The following is a 19385-nucleotide window of genomic DNA, read 5'->3' as shown; positions in this document are numbered from 1 at the left end:
TATTTGGCACTCATTGGACCAATCAAATTTTGTATCTTTACGCAATAAGTTATGCAGAGGTTCAAGCACTATTGTAGAATTTGGGATATATTTACCGTGAAAATTGACTTTTCCTAAAAATTGTCTTATGTTTTCTATTTTGTGGAGTGGGAAATTCACTTATTGCTTTCAAGTTATCCTTAAGAGGTGTAATTGTATTATCTTCTATTAAATGACCCAAATATCTAACCGACTTGATGCAAATCTACACTTCGTAAATTTCAGTCTAAGTCCTTCTTTTTGTATAGCATCCAGCAATTTTCTAATGTGTGTTATATGTTCAGTAAATGTTTTTGAAAAAATTAATATGTCGTCAATATAATCTACTGCATTTCCAGATAAACCATATTTCTTAATAATATTTCCTAGGATCCTTTGAAACATTGCTGGCGAAGTCTTAAGGCCAAATGGGAGACATGTCCATTGACCTTCTTGAGTTACGAATCCTGTTTTTGGTCTATCTTGAATTCTTAGAGGTATGGACCAAAAAGCAGATCTAAAGTCGATACATAGTCGATTTATTTTTCCTTCATCTCTTTTTAATGCCAAAGTGACTGGTGCTGCAAAAGGACTGTATGATTCTTCAATCAAATTATGCTTTAATAATTCTGCAATCTGTTTTTCTATCTCCGTTCTATCTTCTATTGAACATCTGTATGGCCTTTTATAGCAATATTTTTCTGTTTGTAGCTCAATGAAGGCTTCATAATTCTTTACTTTGCCTACATCAAATTTGTTCTTAGCAAATATTTGTTCATATTCATTCACTAGGGCATTTATTATTTCTTTTTGACCTGATTCTAAGTGTTCTGTATTAATTGTAAATTGATTAGTGTCTATTCCTTCATTGAAATTCACTTCATATTCTTGAGATGGTTTGCCTATGTCTTCTTCTATTTCTGCGATATCTTTTAATTTTTGTATGTTTAAATTCCCATCATGGGTCAATCTAAATTTTTTTATTGTATCTAATCCCAATATGAGATCATTATCAAATTCCTTACTTTCTAAAATAAATGCATTTATATTATTTTCTGCATCTAAAATTTTTGCTTTTAATGTTACTAAGCCATTAGTTTTTCCCCTACCATTAATCGATTTTAATGTACCGCTTTGTTCATCTTTTTCTTGATTTTTTACTTGTAATAGTTTTGAGTTTATTACTGTAACATTTGATCCAGGATCATAAATTCCTGTAACATTCAGTTTGTTATTCAGCAATACATCAATTTTGATTAATGGTGGGAAACTTAGTTTTTTTGGTCTTCTGTGTTTAATTCAACTTCTAAAATTGAATTTGTAGACATATTTTTATTTGTTTCTGATTTGCACCAGCATATATTTTGTGGGTGACAGCGGTTACTCTTACCTTTTTCTTCACAAATTTTGCATGGGGTTTTAAAATTTTTCTTGGTTACTGGTTTTGTAGTTTTTTAACATCATTTATCTCCTCTATAAAATTCTTATTGAGTATTTTTTCGTATCTTCGTAATTCATTAAATAAGTCTTGTGTATTGTTTAAATTTTGTCTATCTATTTTCACTCTTACAAATTTTGGTAATCCTACTGCAATGAGATTTATTAAAGTTATGGTATCTATATTTTTGTTAGTTTCTAGTAGTGAGATTCTTTCTTTAAGGCATAGTCTAAGAGTGAACCATTCAAAAATTTGTAATTTATAGCATGTGTCACTGGATACCATCCTTTATCTGCAAAGGTTTTTAAGAAATTTTCTCTCCAAATTCTCCATTGTGAATCTAGTGTATTTTTAATCAGCATTGAGGTATACCAGTCTTTAGCAGTATTTTCTAAAAACAATCTTAAAATTTCAATTTTTTCAACATCTTTTATAATATTAAATCGGTTACATTCACTCTCATATGTTGATAGCCACTGATTTACATTAACATTATTACCATTAAATCTATCAACTATGAACTTTTCGGAAATTTTATTTATGTTTGGATTTGTTTGTATTTGATTTTCTTCTTTATTTTTGGATAATTTTTCCAAAATCTGTATTAAATCTTCATGAGAAGTGTGTGAAGATATGTATTGTTGAACTTCTTCTAAAAGATAATCTTCTATTGCCGTATTTCCACTCTCATCTTTGTAAATGTTTAAAGTACTTTGATTTAAATTAAACCATACATTTCGTGTTTGACCACGTTTTTTTAGTGTTGTTGAAACTCTTTTATATGCAGGTAGATTGGCAAGTTGTGTGTGATATTTTATTGGCCATAGGTGATTTGGAATGCAAAAATTTTTCTTTTTGTTCATTTGTTATTGATTTAACTGCTACTATATTGGAATTTTGATCTTCTGCTGCAACAACCTCAAACTCAAATCTTAGTCTCTCCATAGCAATTAATAATTAACTAATAAACGGATTTATTCTTCAGTTATATTTAAATATTGATTGTATACTCACGTATTTCTTGCACAAACGTGACAATTGTTGATTTATAATGTTCCTTGGTGCATCAAAACAAAAGTTGATTGTCTAAAAATAGAGTTTATTGTCGAGCTATAAGTTCGCGTACTTACTCGAGTGTCTGTCACCCCTTTTAGAAATGAAACAATCAGAAGAAGAGTAAATACGAGTTAGGCATCTAAAAACTAAAATTTGAAAATGTGAAAATAAATTAAGAAAATGCGAAACTTAAATTGCTTACTTTGGTAAGCCAATAATCTTGTACCACTGTTCCAATGGAATGTATCGATGAAAGATATGAACTCGTTTCACTCTCACCACTGCCTACCGCTATTATAACTTCTATCTGAAAATTAAGAAATATATTTTTATATATTTTTAAATAACAGCATATCAGCATTGAGGTATACCAGTCTTTAGCAGTATTTTCTAAAAACAATCTTAAAATTTCAATTTTTTCAACATCTTTTGTAATATTAAATCGGTTACATTCACTCTCATATGTTGATAGCCACTGATTTACATTAACATTATTACCATTAAATCTATCAACTATGAACTTTTCGGAAATTTTATTTATGTTTGGATTTGTTTGTATTTGATTTTCTTCTTTATTTTTGGATAATTTTTCCAAAATCTGTATTAAATCTTCATGAGAAGTGTGTGAAGATATGTATTGTTGAACTTCTTCTAAAAGATAATCTTCTATTGCCATATTTCCACTCTCATCTTTGTAAATGTTTAAAGTACTTTGATTTAAATTAAACCATACATTTCGTGTTTGACCACGTTTTTTTAGTGTTGTTGAAACTCTTTTATATGCAGGTAGATTGGCAAGTTGTGTGTGATATTTTATTGGCCATAGGTGATTTGGAATGCAAAATTTTTTCTTTTTGTTCATTTGTTATTGATTTAACTGCTACTATATTGGAATTTCGATCTTCTGCTGCAACAACCTCAAACTCAAATCTTAGTCTCTCCATAGCAATTAATAATTAACTAATAAACGGATTTATTCTTCAGTTATATTTAAATATTGATTGTATACTCACGTATTTCTTGCACAAACGTGACAATTGTTGATTTATAATGTTCCTTGGTGCATCAAAATAAAAGTTGATTGTCTAAAAATAGAGTTTATTGTCGAGCTATAAGTTCGCGTACTTACTCGAGTGTCTATCACCCCTTTTAGAAATGAAACAATCAGAAGAAGAGTAAATACGAGTTAGGCATCTAAAAACTAAAATTTTAAAATGTGAAAATAAATTAAGAAAATGCGAAACTTAAATTGCTTACTTTGGTAAGCCAATAATCTTGTACCACTGTTCCAATGGAATGTATCGATGAAAGATATGAACTCGTTTCACTCTCACCACTGCTTACCGCTATTATAACTTCAATCTGAAAATTAAGAAATATATTTTTATATATTTTTAAATAACAGCATATCAGCATTGAGGTATACCAGTCTTTAGCAGTATTTTCTAAAAACAATCTTAAAATTTCAATTTTTTCAACATCTTTTGTAATATTAAATCGGTTACATTCACTCTCATATGTTGATAGCCACTGATTTACATTAACATTATTACCATTAAATCTATCAACTATGAACTTTTCGGAAATTTTATTTATGTTTGGATTTGTTTGTATTTGATTTTCTTCTTTATTTTTGGATAATTTTTCCAAAATCTGTATTAAATCTTCATGAGAAGTGTGTGAAGATATGTATTGTTGAACTTCTTCTAAAAGATAATCTTCTATTGCCATATTTCCACTCTCATCTTTGTAAATGTTTAAAGTACTTTGATTTAAATTAAACCATACATTTCGTGTTTGACCACGTTTTTTTAGTATTGTTGAAACTCTTTTATATGCAGGTAGATTGGCAAGTTGTGTGTGATATTTTATTGGCCATAGGTGATTTGGAATGCAAAAATTTTTCTTTTTGTTCATTTGTTATTGATTTAACTGCTATTATATTGGAATTTTGATCTTCTGCTGCAACAACCTCAAACTCAAATCTTAGTCTCTCCATAGCAATTAATAATTAACTAATAAACGGATTTATTCTTCAGTTATATTTAAATATTGATTGTATACTCACGTATTTCTTGCACAAACGTGACAATTGTTGATTTATAATGTTCCTTGGTGCATCAAAACAAAAGTTGATTGTCTAAAAATAGAGTTTATTGTCGAGCTATAAGTTCGCGTACTTACTCGAGTGTCTGTCACCCCTTTTAGAAATGAAACAATCAGAAGAAGAGTAAATACGAGTTAGGCATCTAAAAACTAAAATTTGAAAATGTGAAAATAAATTAAGAAAATGCGAAACTTAAATTGCTTACTTTGGTAAGCCAATAATCTTGTACCACTGTTCCAATGGAATGTATCGATGAAAGATATGAACTCGTTTCACTCTCACCACTGCCTACCGCTATTATAACTTCTATCTGAAAATTAAGAAATATATTTTTATATATTTTTAAATAACAGCATATCAGCATTGAGGTATACCAGTCTTTAGCAGTATTTTCTAAAAACAATCTTAAAATTTCCATTTTTTCAACATCTTTTATAATATTAAATCGGTTACATTCACTCTCATATGTTGATAGCCACTGATTTACATTAACATTATTACCATTAAATCTATCAACTATGAACTTTTCGGAAATTTTATTTATGTTTGGATTTGTTTGTATTTGATTTTCTTCTTTATTTTTGGATAATTTTTCCAAAATCTGTATTAAATCTTCATGAGAAGTGTGTGAAGATATGTATTGTTGAACTTCTTCTAAAAGATAATCTTCTATTGCCATATTTCCACTCTCATCTTTGTAAATGTTTAAAGTACTTTGATTTAAATTAAACCATACATTTCGTGTTTGACCACGTTTTTTTAGTGTTGTTGAAACTCTTTTATATGCAGGTAGATTGGCAAGTTGTGTGTGATATTTTATTGGCCATAGGTGATTTGGAATGCAAAAATTTTTCTTTTTGTTCATTTGTTATTGATTTAACTGCTACTATATTGGAATTTTGATCTTCTGCTGCAACAACCTCAAACTCAAATCTTAGTCTCTCCATAGCAATTAATAATTAACTAATAAACGGATTTATTCTTCAGTTATATTTAAATATTGATTGTATACTCACGTATTTCTTGCACAAACGTGACAATTGTTGATTTATAATGTTCCTTGGTGCATCAAAACAAAAGTTGATTGTCTAAAAATAGAGTTTATTGTCGAGCTATAAGTTCGCGTACTTACTCGAGTGTCTGTCACCCCTTTTAGAAATGAAACAATCAGAAGAAGAGTAAATACGAGTTAGGCATCTAAAAACTAAAATTTGAAAATGTGAAAATAAATTAAGAAAATGCGAAACTTAAATTGCTTACTTTGGTAAGCCAATAATCTTGTACCACTGTTCCAATGGAATGTATCGATGAAAGATATGAACTCGTTTCACTCTCACCACTGCCTACCGCTATTATAACTTCTATCTGAAAATTAAGAAATATATTTTTATATATTTTTAAATAACAGCATATCAGCATTGAGGTATACCAGTCTTTAGCAGTATTTTCTAAAAACAATCTTAAAATTTCAATTTTTTCAACATCTTTTGTAATATTAAATCGGTTACATTCACTCTCATATGTTGATAGCCACTGATTTACATTAACATTATTACCATTAAATCTATCAACTATGAACTTTTCGGAAATTTTATTTATGTTTGGATTTGTTTGTATTTGATTTTCTTCTTTATTTTTGGATAATTTTTCCAAAATCTGTATTAAATCTTCATGAGAAGTGTGTGAAGATATGTATTGTTGAACTTCTTCTAAAAGATAATCTTCTATTGCCATATTTCCACTCTCATCTTTGTAAATGTTTAAAGTACTTTGATTTAAATTAAACCATACATTTCGTGTTTGACCACGTTTTTTTAGTGTTGTTGAAACTCTTTTATATGCAGGTAGATTGGCAAGTTGTGTGTGATATTTTATTGGCCATAGGTGATTTGGAATGCAAAATTTTTTCTTTTTGTTCATTTGTTATTGATTTAACTGCTACTATATTGGAATTTCGATCTTCTGCTGCAACAACCTCAAACTCAAATCTTAGTCTCTCCATAGCAATTAATAATTAACTAATAAACGGATTTATTCTTCAGTTATATTTAAATATTGATTGTATACTCACGTATTTCTTGCACAAACGTGACAATTGTTGATTTATAATGTTCCTTGGTGCATCAAAATAAAAGTTGATTGTCTAAAAATAGAGTTTATTGTCGAGCTATAAGTTCGCGTACTTACTCGAGTGTCTATCACCCCTTTTAGAAATGAAACAATCAGAAGAAGAGTAAATACGAGTTAGGCATCTAAAAACTAAAATTTTAAAATGTGAAAATAAATTAAGAAAATGCGAAACTTAAATTGCTTACTTTGGTAAGCCAATAATCTTGTACCACTGTTCCAATGGAATGTATCGATGAAAGATATGAACTCGTTTCACTCTCACCACTGCTTACCGCTATTATAACTTCAATCTGAAAATTAAGAAATATATTTTTATATATTTTTAAATAACAGCATATCAGCATTGAGGTATACCAGTCTTTAGCAGTATTTTCTAAAAACAATCTTAAAATTTCAATTTTTTCAACATCTTTTGTAATATTAAATCGGTTACATTCACTCTCATATGTTGATAGCCACTGATTTACATTAACATTATTACCATTAAATCTATCAACTATGAACTTTTCGGAAATTTTATTTATGTTTGGATTTGTTTGTATTTGATTTTCTTCTTTATTTTTGGATAATTTTTCCAAAATCTGTATTAAATCTTCATGAGAAGTGTGTGAAGATATGTATTGTTGAACTTCTTCTAAAAGATAATCTTCTATTGCCATATTTCCACTCTCATCTTTGTAAATGTTTAAAGTACTTTGATTTAAATTAAACCATACATTTCGTGTTTGACCACGTTTTTTTAGTATTGTTGAAACTCTTTTATATGCAGGTAGATTGGCAAGTTGTGTGTGATATTTTATTGGCCATAGGTGATTTGGAATGCAAAAATTTTTCTTTTTGTTCATTTGTTATTGATTTAACTGCTATTATATTGGAATTTTGATCTTCTGCTGCAACAACCTCAAACTCAAATCTTAGTCTCTCCATAGCAATTAATAATTAACTAATAAACGGATTTATTCTTCAGTTATATTTAAATATTGATTGTATACTCACGTATTTCTTGCACAAACGTGACAATTGTTGATTTATAATGTTCCTTGGTGCATCAAAACAAAAGTTGATTGTCTAAAAATAGAGTTTATTGTCGAGCTATAAGTTCGCGTACTTACTCGAGTGTCTATCACCCCTTTTAGAAATGAAACAATCAGAAGAAGAGTAAATACGAGTTAGGCATCTAAAAACTAAAATTTTAAAATGTGAAAATAAATTAAGAAAATGCGAAACTTAAATTGCTTACTTTGGTAAGCCAATAATCTTGTACCACTGTTCCAATGGAATGTATCGATGAAAGATATGAACTCGTTTCACTCTCACCACTGCCTACCGCTATTATAACTTCTATCTGAAAATTAAGAAATATATTTTTATATATTTTTAAATAACAGCATATCAGCATTGGGGTATACCAGTCTTTAGCAGTATTTTCTAAAAACAATCTTAAAATTTCAATTTTTTCAACATCTTTTGTAATATTAAATCGGTTACATTCACTCTCATATGTTGATAGCCACTGATTTACATTAACATTATTACCATTAAATCTATCAACTATGAACTTTTCGGAAATTTTATTTATGTTTGGATTTGTTTGTATTTGATTTTCTTCTTTATTTTTGGATAATTTTTCCAAAATCTGTATTAAATCTTCATGAGAAGTGTGTGAAGATATGTATTGTTGAACTTCTTCTAAAAGATAATCTTCTATTGCCATATTTCCACTCTCATCTTTGTAAATGTTTAAAGTACTTTGATTTAAATTAAACCATACATTTCGTGTTTGACCACGTTTTTTTAGTGTTGTTGAAACTCATTTATATGCAGGTAGATTGGCAAGTTGTGTGTGATATTTTATTGGCCATAGGTGATTTGGAATGCAAAAATTTTTCTTTTTGTTCCATTGTTATTGATTTAACTGCTACTATATTGGAATTTTGATCTTCTGCTGCAACAACCTCAAACTCAAATCTTAGTCTCTCCATAGCAATTAATAATTAACTAATAAACGGATTTATTCTTCAGTTATATTTAAATATTGATTGTATACTCACGTATTTCTTGCACAAACGTGACAATTGTTGATTTATAATGTTCCTTGGTGCATCAAAACAAAAGTTGATTGTCTAAAAATAGAGTTTATTGTCGAGCTATAAGTTCGCGTACTTACTCGAGTGTCTGTCACCCCTTTTAGAAATGAAACAATCAGAAGAAGAGTAAATACGAGTTAGGCATCTAAAAACTAAAATTTTAAAATGTGAAAATAAATTAAGAAAATGCGAAACTTAAATTGCTTACTTTGGTAAGCCAATAATCTTGTACCACTGTTCCAATGGAATGTATCGATGAAAGATATGAACTCGTTTCACTCTCACCACTGCTTACCGCTATTATAACTTCTATCTGAAAATTAAGAAATATATTTTTATATATTTTTAAATAACAGCATATCAGCATTGAGGTATACCAGTCTTTAGCAGTATTTTCTAAAAACAATCTTAAAATTTCAATTTTTTCAACATCTTTTGTAATATTAAATCGGTTACATTCACTCTCATATGTTGATAGCCACTGATTTACATTAACATTATTACCATTAAATCTATCAACTATGAACTTTTCGGAAATTTTATTTATGTTTGGATTTGTTTGTATTTGATTTTCTTCTTTATTTTTGGATAATTTTTCCAAAATCTGTATTAAATCTTCATGAGAAGTGTGTGAAGATATGTATTGTTGAACTTCTTCTAAAAGATAATCTTCTATTGCCATATTTCCACTCTCATCTTTGTAAATGTTTAAAGTACTTTGATTTAAATTAAACCATACATTTCGTGTTTGACCACGTTTTTTTAGTGTTGTTGAAACTCTTTTATATGCAGGTAGATTGGCAAGTTGTGTCTGATATTTTATTGGCCATAGGTGATTTAGAATGCAAAAATTTTTCTTTTTGTTCATTTGTTATTGATTTAACTGCTACTATATTGGAATTTTGATCTTCTGCTGCAACAACCTCAAACTCAAATCTTAGTCTCTCCATAGCAATTAATAATTAACTAATAAACGGATTTATTCTTCAGTTATATTTAAATATTGATTGTATACTCACGTATTTCTTGCACAAACGTGACAATTGTTGATTTATAATGTTCCTTGGTGCATCAAAACAAAAGTTGATTGTCTAAAAATAGAGTTTATTGTCGAGCTATAAGTTCGCGTACTTACTCGAGTGTCTATCACCCCTTTTAGAAATGAAACAATCAGAAGAAGAGTAAATACGAGTTAGGCATATAAAAACTAAAATTTTAAAATGTGAAAATAAATTAAGAAAATGCGAAACTTAAATTGCTTACTTTGGTAAGCCAATAATCTTGTACCACTGTTCCAATGGAATGTATCGATGAAAGATATGAACTCGTTTCACTCTCACCACTGCTTACCGCTATTATAACTTCTATCTGAAAATTAAGAAATATATTTTTATATATTTTTAAATAACAGCATATCAGCATTGAGGTATACCAGTCTTTAGCAGTATTTTCTAAAAACAATCTTAAAATTTCAATTTTTTCAACATCTTTTGTAATATTAAATCGGTTACATTCACTCTCATATGTTGATAGCCACTGATTTACATTAACATTATTACCATTAAATCTATCAACTATGAACTTTTCGGAAATTTTATTTATGTTTGGATTTGTTTGTATTTGATTTTCTTCTTTATTTTTGGATAATTTTTCCAAAATCTGTATTAAATCTTCATGAGAAGTGTGTGAAGAAATGTATTGTTGAACTTCTTCTAAAAGATAATCTTCTATTGCCATATTTCCACTCTCATCTTTGTAAATGTTTAAAGTACTTTGATTTAAATTAAACCATACATTTCGTGTTTGACCACGTTTTTTTAGTGTTGTTGAAACTCTTTTATATGCAGGTAGATTGGCAAGTTGTGTGTGATATTTTATTGGCCATAGGTGATTTGGAATGCAAAAATTTTTCTTTTTGTTCATTTGTTATTGATTTAACTGCTACTATATTGGAATTTTGATCTTCTGCTCAACAACCTCAAACTCAAATCTTAGTCTCTCCATAGCAATTAATAATTAACTAATAAACGGATTTATTCTTCAGTTATATTTAAATATTGATTGTATACTCACGTATTTCTTGCACAAACGTGACAATTGTTGATTTATAATGTTCCTTGGTGCATCAAAACAAAAGTTGATTGTCTAAAAATAGAGTTTATTGTCGAGCTATAAGTTCGCGTACTTACTCGAGTGTCTATCACCCCTTTTAGAAATGAAACAATCAGAAGAAGAGTAAATACGAGTTAGGCATATAAAAACTAAAATTTTAAAATGTGAAAATAAATTAAGAAAATGCGAAACTTAAATTGCTTACTTTGGTAAGCCAATAATCTTGTACCACTGTTCCAATGGAATGTATCGATGAAAGATATGAACTCGTTTCACTCTCACCACTGCTTACCGCTATTATAACTTCTATCTGAAAATTAAGAAATATATTTTTATATATTTTTAAATAACAGCATATCAGCATTGAGGTATACCAGTCTTTAGCAGTATTTTCTAAAAACAATCTTAAAATTTCAATTTTTTCAACATCTTTTGTAATATTAAATCGGTTACATTCACTCTCATATGTTGATAGCCACTGATTTACATTAACATTATTACCATTAAATCTATCAACTATGAACTTTTCGGAAATTTTATTTATGTTTGGATTTGTTTGTATTTGATTTTCTTCTTTATTTTTGGATAATTTTTCCAAAATCTGTATTAAATCTTCATGAGAAGTGTGTGAAGAAATGTATTGTTGAACTTCTTCTAAAAGATAATCTTCTATTGCCATATTTCCACTCTCATCTTTGTAAATGTTTAAAGTACTTTGATTTAAATTAAACCATACATTTCGTGTTTGACCACGTTTTTTTAGTGTTGTTGAAACTCTTTTATATGCAGGTAGATTGGCAAGTTGTGTGTGATATTTTATTGGCCATAGGTGATTTGGAATGCAAAAATTTTTCTTTTTGTTCATTTGTTATTGATTTAACTGCTACTATATTGGAATTTTGATCTTCTGCTCAACAACCTCAAACTCAAATCTTAGTCTCTCCATAGCAATTAATAATTAACTAATAAACGGATTTATTCTTCAGTTATATTTAAATATTGATTGTATACTCACGTATTTCTTGCACAAACGTGACAATTGTTGATTTATAATGTTCCTTGGTGCATCAAAACAAAAGTTGATTGTCTAAAAATAGAGTTTATTGTCGAGCTATAAGTTCGCGTACTTACTCGAGTGTCTGTCACCCCTTTTAGAAATGAAACAATCAGAAGAAGAGTAAATACGAGTTAGGCATCTAAAAACTAAAATTTTAAAATGTGAAAATAAATTAAGAAAATGCGAAACTTAAATTGCTTACTTTGGTAAGCCAATAATCTTGTACCACTGTTCCAATGGAATGTATCGATGAAAGATATGAACTCGTTTCACTCTCACCACTGCTTACCGCTATTATAACTTCTATCTGAAAATTAAGAAATATATTTTTATATATTTTTAAATAACAGCATATCAGCATTGAGGTATACCAGTCTTTAGCAGTATTTTCTAAAAACAATCTTAAAATTTCAATTTTTTCAACATCTTTTGTAATATTAAATCGGTTACATTCACTCTCATATGTTGATAGCCACTGATTTACATTAACATTATTACCATTAAATCTATCAACTATGAACTTTTCGGAAATTTTATTTATGTTTGGATTTGTTTGTATTTGATTTTCTTCTTTATTTTTGGATAATTTTTCCAAAATCTGTATTAAATCTTCATGAGAAGTGTGTGAAGATATGTATTGTTGGACTTCTTCTAAAAGATAATCTTCTATTGCCATATTTCCACTCTCATCTTTGTAAATGTTTAAAGTACTTTGATTTAAATTAAACCATACATTTCGTGTTTGATCACGTTTTTTTAGTGTTGTTGAAACTCTTTTATATTCAGGTAGATTGGCAAGTTGTGTGTGATATTTTATTGGCCATAGGTGATTTGGAATGCAAAAATTTTTCTTTTTGTTCATTTGTTATTGATTTAACTGCTACTATATTGGAATTTTGATCTTCTGCTCAACAACCTCAAACTCAAATCTTAGTCTCTCCATAGCAATTAATAATTAACTAATAAACGGATTTATTCTTCAGTTATATTTAAATATTGATTGTATACTCACGTATTTCTTGCACAAACGTGACAATTGTTGATTTATAATGTTCCTTGGTGCATCAAAACAAAAGTTGATTGTCTAAAAATAGAGTTTATTGTCGAGCTATAAGTTCGCGTACTTACTCGAGTGTCTTGTCACCCCTTTTAGAAATGAAACAATCAGAAGAAGAATAAATACGAGTTAGGCATCTAAAAACTAAAATTTGAAAATGTGAAAATAAATTAAGAAAATGCGAAACTTAAATTGCTTACTTTGGTAAGCCAATAATCTTGTACCACTGTTCCAATGGAATGTATCGATGAAAGATATGAACTCGTTTCACTCTCACCACTGCTTACCCCTATTATAACTTCTATCTGAAAATTAAGAAATATATTTTTATATATTTTTAAATAACAAGTTAATTTTTGTGTAAAAGTGCATTGTGTGGCCAATTTGATGATGCTTATTGCGAATGTAAAAAGCTCATCTCAAAAGAATCCAAAAAAGGTGATCAAAAAGAAGTCTCGCAAAAATATTGATACAACCCAACTACAAAACGAGAAAGTTAAGGAAACGGTTCCCAGACAACTGAACGAAAATTTAGTTTGGGAAAATATCGGTGAGAATGACGATGAGAACTTGAATAAAATTATAACAACAGCAAAGAAAATCTGTGAGAGGGATTTAAAAAACAGCTCAAAGCTAAAAAAGAAGGCTTTGTTGCTTTCTGCACAGACGATGGCCTCTAAATGCACATTTGAGACCACCAGAAGGGGGGTATTATATATATAATAATAATAATAATAATAATGTTTATTAATTTCACAGTACAAGAATTAAATACATACATTTTAACTTTATATTCTACGTTTTACATTATTACATTCTACTTTTTAATTTTACATGTTAATCCTGGAAAATAAAGAAACATTTACTCACTACCGTTAAAACCTATTGGTCGAACACGGGGATAGTGTGTGACAATGTTTAGTTATTGAATATAGTATGTGTATACTAAATGCCAAGGTACAAACATTATATTATCTTACATGTATTTATTTATTTTCTTTTATTTTTTTATATTATAAATAAAGAAACTGGGTAAATTTAACAAACCACTGTATTGCAAACATTCTTTTTTTTTATCATTTTTTTTATCATTTTTTTTTTATTTTTTTAAATTTCATTCACTTGTTAAGTCAATCAAATAACTTATGTACAATATTATGATCCAGGTTCAATACATACTTTTTGAATATAGATTTTACCATACTTAATGAATTAAGAGTATTAATATATATCTTGTATATGTTCGGCAAGTGATTAAATACTTTTGGAGCAAGATACATGGCAGATCTCTGTCCTATTGATTTTTTAATATTTCCCAATTGTACGTGTTGGTTGGTTTTAGTGCGAGTCTCATAGTGATGAGGTAATGTATGCAGGATATGTTTATGGTTGTATGTGTATAATACCAGGGAATACATATAAAGTTGCCTCGTATCCATTACGTTAGTATCACAGAATAATAAATGAGACGGGTATGTCATTTTTTTGTTAATTATTATTTTCAATATTTTTTTTTGTAAGATGTCGACTTTCTTTAAATAAGTTTTTTGTACACCGCCCCACCCAAGTATTCCATATCTAATTCTAGATTCAACTAGTGCATAATATAATATTTTTAAATAGTTTACATCTATTTTAGATTTGAGAAATTTGAACTTTGGAACCAAGGCTCTCAAACACTTTGTTATTTGATCTATGTGGGCATCCCACCTTAAATGAGAGTCGATTTTTACTCCAAGATATTTTATATTGTTACTTGATTTTATAATTATATTTCCTTTCGTGTTTTTAATTGTTATAGCACTATAAGGAGGTAGTGATACTTTGTAACTGCAAAACGGAACAAAAAAGGTTTTTTCATAATTAATTGTTAAACCTTTATAATTAAACCATTTTATTAGTTTGTGCATATCTACTTTAATTTTATCCCTTAAATGTTCCCAACTGTCTGCGCTATATAAAATTGCAGTGTCATCGGCAAAACTGATTATCTTTCCCTCAGTATTAAGGTTATATAAATCGTTGACGTGGATATTGAATAATAGTGGCCCTAATACTGTACCTTGAAGCACCCCGCATCTTAGGTGAAGTTTGTTACTATTGATATTATTTATCCTAACAATTTGTTGTCTATTGTCCAAGTAAGATTTCAGTAGATTATAAGCAGTGCCGCGTATTCCACTATTTTCTAGTGCCTCTAGTAGTTTTGGATGGCTTACAGTATCGAAAGCTTTTGCGAGATCTAGAAACACACAAGCAGTAGGTTGGCTATTGTCAATTCGATTATATATTTCATTGGTGAGTTCTATAATTGCGTCGTTTGTTGAAAAACCTTCACGGAATCCAAACTGAGAAGACGATAATATGTTGTGTTTATCAAGAAAAGATGTTAATCTGATTTTAAGACATTTTTCAAAGATTTTTGTTAAAGTAGTGATTAATGAAATTGGTCTGTAGTTTGACAAACTTAGTTTATCTCCTTTCTTGTGTATAGGAATTACTACCGTTTCTTTAAATTTGTCTGGGCATTCACCATTTTTAAATATTAAATTTATTAGATCCATCAACGGTTTGGTGATTTGTTTATCTATAGTTTTTATTGTTTCTGTTCTAATGTTGTCAATACCGGGTGATTTGTTCGTTTTAAGTGTTTTAATAATTCCCTCAATTTCGCTTTCCGAGACCGGTCTTAAATACATAGAATGCATCACGTTGTTATATTTAGGGAGATACGATGTCGGTGGTATTATTTTTTTAGCATAAGATTCTCCAATTTCTGTAAAATAACTAGCAAAAGAATTAGAGATAGCTCCACCATCTGTTACAGTAGTTTCTTCTTGTGTAATTATTTCTGTAATATTTTTTTCAGTTTCTTTACCTGTCAAAGTTTTAACAATATTCCACAAGTTTTTGGAAACATTCTTGTTTTTTTCAATTTCATTTCTAAAGTAATTTTTCTTAGCATTTTTTATTAATATATTCAGGTGATTTCTGTAATTTAAATACTCATTTTTTTTTTATTAACGTTGTCAAGATCTTTGACATGTTTACGATACAAAAGATTTTTTGTGTTTATGGATTTAACCAGTCCTGCAGTTATCCAACTTTGACGCTTCATTTCCCGTCTTTTGTGTTTTTTTATATAACTGTTTTTTTCTATAAGTTTATTTAGAATTTCACATAATAGATTGCATTTAATATTAACATTTTTTGAGGCATTATATTCGCACCAATCATAACTTTCTAAGTCTTTTTTTAGTTCTTTGTGATTGATTACGTGTTGTTCTCTGACTAGTTTTTTATAACTATTTTTTAGGTTAACTGGTAAACAAATAACAGTCGCTTTATGATCAGTAACGTAAGTTTCCACTACTGCTGACTTAGATTGTCCATGAATTCCCTGTGCTTTTAAAAAAATATGATCAATGCAACTTTTAGATTTTCCTTGTATTCTTGTATATTTGTTGACCATAGATTCAAATTGGTATTCATACATCAAGTTAAGATATTCGTAAGCATGTTCGTTATTTGTATCCTTAATATTAATATTAATGTCCCCGAGTAGTATATGATTCGTTCCCCGTTCTTGTTTTTGTTGTTCTAAATATTGTTTTAAGTATTGAATGAATTCTTCCACATCACCAGATGGTGAACGATAAAGACAAGTAACTAGGATTTTGTTATTATTTTCTAATTGAATAAGTAATTCGATTGCTTGAGAATGCCCAATCATTACCTTTTTATGCGAAAATGTAATGGTTTTCTTTATATATACTGCCACCCCGTCATTCCTATTGAAGTTTGAATCACTATACAAGAATATGTATTCATTACACTGTTCTACAAAAAAAAACTTTTTCTTTTTTTCTGACTATCTGGCACTTGATTATCAATGATTTTGGTCTCCTAAATTCAGATTTACTTTCAAAATTTCTCTATCAGGCACCGTTTTTGAGTAATTTGAATTTTTGTTTGATCCATTATTTTACAAAATACGCCAGTGGAATGAAAGACTTTTTAAGGCAGGACCAACTATACGCGGGTTAACTGATGCCAGCTATTATATATTACGAAAATATATTTAAAAAAAAATAAAAAAAAATATTTGTGCCCCCTACACCTTTCCTCCTTAGATACCCCACATGAGAATAATACACATTTTACGTATGTTTTTAACTGCTGTATATTTAACATGAAAACTAAAAAGTTTTTACAAAATATATTTTTTAATACTAATAGAATATATACAAAGATCGAAAAACATAATTTCACAACATTTTATTTTTTTCTTTTGTATTTATCGTCGCAGTCTCTTTTAAGATTCCAGCAGTAGTCTGCAAGCATTGACGGTTGCCATTTTCCCTCATACCTTTTTTCCATTGCCGCTATCTCTTGATGAAAGCGTTCTCCATGCTCATCTGATACTTTGCTGCAATCAACTGGAAAGTAGTCTAAATGGGAATGCATGAAATGAACTTTCAAAGACATATTACATCCCATATCTTTATATGCATTTAACATTTCCTTAACTACATCTTTATAGTCTTCAGAACGATGTCTTCCCAAAAACTGCTTACATACTTTCTTGAACGCAATCCAGGAACGCTTTTCTTTTCTAGACAAAAGTGTGTCGAAACTATCGTCTTTCATCAGATACCTTATTTGTGGTCCCACAAACACACCCTCTTTAATTTTTGCATCAGACAGGCGGGGGAACTTGGTAATGAGGTAAGCAAATCCTTGGCCATTTCTATCCATTGCTTTCACAAATTGTTTCATTAAACCCAGTTTAATGTGGAGCGGTGGTAAAATTACATCATTAGGGGCAACAAGAGATTCATTCGTCACATTTTTCTCTCCAACTATTAATTTTCTGGTTGGCCATACTGTTCTTACAAAATGTTCTTTTCGAGCACGACTATCCCACTCACATAAGAAACAACAGTACTTCGTATATCCTCCTTGCATGCCAAGTATCATTGCGATTATTTTAAAGTCTCCGCAAATTTTCCATTTGTGATCTTGATATTTAATTTTTGTTAATACATGTTGAAGCACACCATATGATTCTTTCGTCAAACTTGCATAACTAACGGGAACCGAAGATATTAAGTTACCGTTATGAAGTAAAACAGCTTTTAAGCTTGTTTTAGATGCATCTATGAATAGGCGCCAATCAGAAGCTTTATATGGTCTATCCAGGGCTGTCATTAGGCCTCTGATGTCCTTACAAAAGGTCATGATGTCATCTTTCTCAAAAAACTTGACAAAATCAAGCTCTCTGTCTCTATAAACTGTTACACGTGTGTTTGGCTGTAAAAGCTTCCATTCTTGCAAACGTGAACTCAGAAGCTCTGCCTTACTCTTACTTAGACCTAAATCTCTGACTAAGTCATTCAATTCACCCTGAGACAAAAGATGCGGTACTACGTGTTTAGAAGGCTCATATGTTGGGTCTGATGCAGACAAGGGCTCTTCATTCTTTGAGTTATTTCCCTTCGCAGAAGTGTCCAAAGGTGTTTCTGCTTCTGTTTCTGGCATATTCTCAATTACACCACGGATTTTATCTTCATCACGGGGAACTGGTGGTACAGGAATTTCTGCATTATGAGGTACTGGTCGTATAGCAGAAGGTACGTTTATGGGGTATCCTATGTGTTGTTTAGACTTCCTGCTAGTAAAGCCCCGTACATTTGTTAGACAAAAGTAGCAATCTGTAACATGATCCTTGGGCTCGCGCCATACCATTGGAACACCAAAGCCCATCGAAACAGGTTTTCCATTCCACCACTGTATCAACTTCACATAACAGTTCGCACAACAAAAATGTGGCGCCCATTTTTTATCCTGATCACCAATGGCACAACCAAAATATAGTTTGTAGGCTTTATGTACAACTGGAGACATTTGTTTTCTGTGTCTTTCAAAAATGTATTCACCACAAATATAGCAGAAACTGTCTGGGTTATTGCGGCACTTATAACGTGACGACATTTTCTCGGACACTTAACACACTTCACAACTTTCTATAAGAACGAATTAGATGAAACTAACCCCACCCATATTGTTACATTAGGTTTTATAAACTGCCATGCGCACTGGGTTAGAGGTACCGCCTCCGCCTTGTCGAAAGTTCGTGCTATTATTATTAGATCCCTCTCTTTTGTATGTCCTATTGTGTTGTGAGGATTATAATAATCCCGAAAATATAGTTTTAGGTATATTTTTGCCCTTGGTTACTAATTTGGTAGAAATTACCAGGTAGATATTATCCTACATAATTGTATTTTAATTAGGGTCATTTTTACCTGAATTTTACCATA

Source organism: Diabrotica virgifera, chromosome 9 (genome assembly GCF_917563875.1).
Source record: "Diabrotica virgifera virgifera chromosome 9, PGI_DIABVI_V3a".
Classification (NCBI taxonomy): Eukaryota; Metazoa; Arthropoda; class Insecta; order Coleoptera; family Chrysomelidae; genus Diabrotica; species Diabrotica virgifera.
This window is presented reverse-complemented; position numbering follows the sequence as displayed.